Raw genomic sequence first — 5,767 nt, forward strand, 5'->3', positions numbered from 1 at the left:
CCAAAAACGCCGTGGGATGGGGCCTTGGTAACTTTCGCTGACCAATGGCCACCCGTCGCTCTCTAAGCGGAAGTTGTGGTTTCGATGTACTAACGCGAGTTACTTTCGCATGGTCATTTGTGTTAAGGGCTCGCACCTGCAAATGGGACTCGTGCGAATGAGATGGTGAAAAGGGGCTCACGCGTAGGTGCCAACTTGGCACGCATGGGACAAATCCCTGCCGTTCCATATGCAGGAACCATCGTCGAAACGCCCTAGCTTAAAATCAGACTGGAATTATCATTGAATATTTCACATTTTATGAGATAAATGGACGGCTGGAAAAAAGAGATGAGCAACTTTATGTATTAAATGTACACGTGTGGTCAAACTGATTAATGGACCTGCATGTTTTTGGATAAGGGCATGTTCACCGTTGGCCCTATGCGATGAATGGCTTGATCTATCACAACGCGTACTTCCTGTTCCAAGTCACCCGAGCGGAGAGGATTAATGTGCGCGAAGGGGAAGATGTGCGCGTGATCCAGAATCATCCAAAGCAATTTCGTAGTCTGCTTGCTGGACCACGCATATGGATGATCAGAACCATTCAAAAGGAGGTCCAGCTATGAGTGAAAAACTGGTAGGTATAAAGGGAGCAAATTAGGTGCCGCCCCAGCCTCAACCAACATGGTGCGGCCCTGATCGTGGGGCCGACCTTGATGTATATATTGTATATCTATGCCGTCTATATGTTTTTGCCCTGTCATTTCACAGCATGAACCCCAAAATGAGTCTACATGTTTTTGCCCTGGCATGAACGCAAAAAATGAAGCTGATCCAAATCTCAAGTGGACCGAACCATAAGAAACAGTGGGATTGAACGCACACCATTATAACTTTCCATGGCCCACTGTAATATTTGTTTGTCTTCCAACTGGTAATAAGATCACGTGGACTTACGTGAGGGTAAAAAACAAATATAAGCTTAATCCAAAACTTTAGTGGCCTAGAGTCTTCAATGGTTAATCACCACTCTGTCCACCTGAGAATTGGATCTGCTTCATTTCATACCCTCAAATGATCAGGCAAAACAGATGGACGGCGTGGATGTACAATGCATGAATCAAGGTGGCCCCACAGTCAGAGCCACACCTTGTTAGGTGAGGCAGGAGCGCACCTAATCTGCTCCTAAGTATAAGTCCCCTCGAGCAATCCTAGCTATCTAATCCATGGACTTATGTTGTTTAAGATACCTGTAATATCTGGTGAATTGTTGTTGGAGGATGATTCATACTTATGAATTACATGCATTGGGATATAACTATCTTTTAAAAGCACATTCTTTTGCGGTTGTTTTCTTTGATCTTTTGGCTTCTTCTTGAGTTTAGATCTTCAAACCATATTGTTGAACTGTTAAATTTCTAATTGTCTGCATGTCCTACCTTGTGTGATAGAAATAACTGTTTGCTCTCAAATACAATCAAAATAAGCTACACATGTAGATGAGGGCCTAAATTATGCTTCTTCTTTTTTTTCTCTTTTTTTTCTTTTTTTAAATTTTTTAAATTTTTATTTTTTTTTTGTGTATGATTGTAGGGGCATGCTAGAGTTTGCCCAACTTTAGGGTTAATTGAAATGTTATTGTCCCCTGCACCGATATGGACAAATTAGATATTGGACACGGGATCCAGAGTCCTCCTGGCCACTTAAATTGCACTCCATTTAAGTGATTTGTGGAAGGGCAGGTGACTAAACCTTCCAAATTAAAGTTTTTGCTTGTGTGACAATAAGCGTGAATTTATAATTTTAATGACATTTTCTTTCAACGTTATTCACTACCATAGTTAAACAATAAAAAATAATCGAGAAAGAAAATATAAGCCTAAAGTGTTATTTTATTAATGCTCTTACAATGATGGAACTCACGATTGGGTTGAGGGACATCGATCAGTTCCATGCCTAATTGAGACTGAATTTCATAGCATGACGGTCATGACGTGTGGGATGGACATCTATTTGTTGCTAAATCAAAACCAGGCGTTATGACAAGACGACTGGTGGAGGGCATATCTTCGATGATCCGTTCGTTGCTCGATCAGAATCAGTCCTCGTGATAAGATGGCTAGTGAGGTAACACTTGTTTGTGGTCTTGATCGAAACTAAGCATATGACGAAACGGTTGTGATTTAACTATCCGTTCGTTACTTGGTCAGAACCAGGCTCGTGGCAATATGGTCAATAAAATCACATAACACATAGTAAGAAACCCCCACAATCTTCTATTTGAAATTGAATAGACTTCATTGCGAGTATGTCGTGGATGAAGGATAGAGAGACGCAGAGAATTAAAAACTAATGGCCCCATGCTGTGAACAATAATGGGGCTGAAACTAAACTAAAATAAAATAAAATGATAAATCTCCATGATTAAATGGATAAAAAAAAGAGTTATTTGATTGTATTAATATAAGGCTTCGAGCTATTTTTCGATTATTGCTTTTAAGGGCTTATTAGAGGTTGTGGCCGTGTGTAGTATTCAACATTACGAAAGATGTGGACATTCAGCTATAAATTTTTTATCGATTATTATACATTAGGATAACCTATCACGTATGGCCACATGTATAAGAGAGATTCTCACTCCACATCATGCATTCCAAGTCATCATATTTTTGAAATTCCATAATAAAAAGTGGCTAAAGAGTTACTTTGGACAAAACTATAGCATTTAATGATAAGATATAAATCTTCGAATTCTAGCATTTAATGCTCTAAGAGAGAGACTTATAGTAAACTAATGAGATTCTTACTCTTTACATAGGGTACTTTTGATAAATTTCCATCATTTAATGCTCTATCTCAAATGTACACGTGGAATTAATGAGAAAGCCTTTCGCATGAAGTTTCTGCACAAGGATGCTAGGTGGGGCCCACCATGATGTTTGTAGGAAATTTATCCCGTTCATCCGTCTTGAGATCTCATTTTAAGACATTTGATCAAAAATGAGGTGGATCCAAAACTAAAGTGGGACATACAAGAGGAAATAACGAGGATTTAATAAGAACCGTTAAAACATTCTTATGACCATAAAAGCTTTGTGTCAGGTTAACTTGTTTATATTTTCACTTAATCCAATGGTAATGACCTTATAAAGGTTTTGGATGGCATATAAATATCAAGGTGGAGCCCAAGAAAGTTTCAACAGTAGGTATTTCTTTCCCCAAATTTCCATCTCATGTGGCCCACTTGAGTTTTGGATCCACCTAATTTTTTACCTCATATCCAAAAATGGGCTCTCAAAACGGATGAACAAGGTAAATCTCCCAGTGGGCTCCACCCAGCATCCTTTCGCAAGAAATCTGCGTCTATTGAAATCACTTACTCGATGTGGTATGACTGACGGTTGGCGTCTCCTCAACTATTTGTTTTGAATATTCTTGATATGATTATTTAGCGCATTTTATCAAAATGTGATAGTGTGTCATTACTCATTGGACCACACAGGGGTGCCAAAAACGAATACAAACAACAATCACTTGAACTGTGTTCAGGAAATGGACGCTTATCCTTCGATTGCTGGAGACGGGGTGAACGGCTTTTCATCTTAAGTCCTAACAAATCAAATGGCAACGGTCCACGTTCAACCAAAACGAGACCATATACTCCTGTCCTTGATACTACAATCAATACTGAACTACTTCAATCACATAGCCTAACTTCCACAAGCTGAAAAGCAGACCACCTCCGTTAAGCTGGTCTATCCTGTGACGTGTCCTACGGTGGATGTACCTTCGCCAAAATCTTCTCGACGAGAAACCATCCTAGCCTTCCGATCCGTGGCCCACAAACAGATAGAAAAAGACAAATGCTGCAATTGACCTCATCTAACGGCGGAAATATTTCAATCTAGTTTCTTTTTTGAGGCATGGTTCATCTGCTCCTGGATTCAACAGAACAACAGTGTGGATCACAGAAACATGGGTCCCACCTACCAGAATTGAAAACCCACATACACCAGGCAATGCCCCGCGCCATGCCTCGTATGCTTCCACTCAAAAGTTCATGAGAAATTGACCATCGTAAATGCTACCTTTTACCTGGTGTCTTATTCAAACGCTCCCAAACTTACTCTCAGTCTAAACCTTTCAGGTAGGGTGAAAATCGAGTTGAACCGAGCCGGCCTCAGCTAGACTCGGCCTGAATAGTGGCTGACCTCAGCTTGAACTCGGCTCGGCTCAGTCCTCGAGCCTGACTGGCTAGCTCAACTCAGTTCGGTCAACAACTCGTGCCAGCTCGGGCCGAGTTCGAGCCAAGATCGAGCTGAGTTCACCATTGAGGCAGTTCCACAAACACCTTAACTATAACTTCAAAATTCCACTGTTTTATAAAAAGAGGCAATTGTTTTACAGGTATTTTCTCAAACACCTTCTAAATAACTTTAAAAAAAAAAAACAAAGAGAAAAATGTATTTGTTACATGTACATACCTTCCTTGCCACCAACTAAACCTTCTTTGCTACCTTGCCACCAGCCAACAAAACCTTCCTTGCCACCAGCCACATTTTGTTGAGTCATTTTATCAAATAGTTGGTGAGCAACATCATGGCAAAATAACCAAGTCACTGAACTACTTCGATTCGAGCTGGATTTGATTCGAGTTCGATTCGAATTGGATTCGATCCAAGCTGAGTCGAGCTGAGCCCGCTCGAACTCGGCTTGAACTCATTTTTGAGCCCAAAAAATCAGCTCGACTCGGCTCGAACTCAGTTTCAAACCAAGTCAAATTGAGCTTTTTCGAGTTGAGTTGAGGGAGCTAATTGAACTAGCTCGATTCGTGTACACCCCACCTAGGGGTATTTTCGTCCACAAATTAGTACATCGGCATGTGAGAGGTTTAGACTGGGATGTAAGTTTGAGATGGTACAGGAAAGACGCTGGTTAAAAGGCGGGATTAGAGTGGTCAATTTCTCAAAAGTTCGTGATGGCAAGGGATGCTCACGTACAAGTAGCTGGACCTGGTAAGTTACGGTCCAACTAGAGAAACTGTAACCTGTCCAGTATTTACTAAATCTATCCGTTTAAAACGTTTCTACCGCATCAAAAATTAATTGATTAAAAAATCCTATCATGCAGATGAGTTCGCTTTGGATCAGATCGTCGGATTTCTTCTTCTTTCAATGTGTGGTCCAGAATATGAGAGAATCATCTTGATTTTTCCAAACCTTTTGAACGGTCGGATGTCACTAGGTCTTGACAACTCCTCACTTATTTTGTGGTTGGACAGTAGCTTATCATCCAACTAGTTGTATTGATCATTTCTCACGTCAGCAGACAGGATTTATCCGTAACAGTGCAATCAGATTTCTTTTTAATCTCCACCGCGTCGCGACTCAGAATCCAGCGTATGTCGCGTCCACTGGGCCTAGATGCTGAGTGATCCTATGATCAGAACCGTCAATATTGTCTACTCTATTCTATACGATCCACCACATGAAACTTATGCTAAAAAGATAATTGAGACTAGGGGTGTCAATGGGCCGAGTCGGGCCTAAAAACAGAAGTTTGAATAGGCCCAGCCCAAAACAGTTCAAAACTGGGCCGAGACTACCCGAGGCCCGGCCCTGACAGCCTACTGGGATGAATTTAGAACAATGGCTGGCAATCACCTCTAAAAATCAGAGGCAGTGATCATTACTGAAGTGTGATTATAGGCAGATAGCTTACCTAAGTTAATATCTAAAACATGGAAGGTTCAAATCATCGGACCATCCGAGCTTGTGGGCCC

Source organism: Magnolia sinica, chromosome 4 (genome assembly GCF_029962835.1).
Source record: "Magnolia sinica isolate HGM2019 chromosome 4, MsV1, whole genome shotgun sequence".
NCBI classification, from domain to species: domain Eukaryota; kingdom Viridiplantae; phylum Streptophyta; class Magnoliopsida; order Magnoliales; family Magnoliaceae; genus Magnolia; species Magnolia sinica.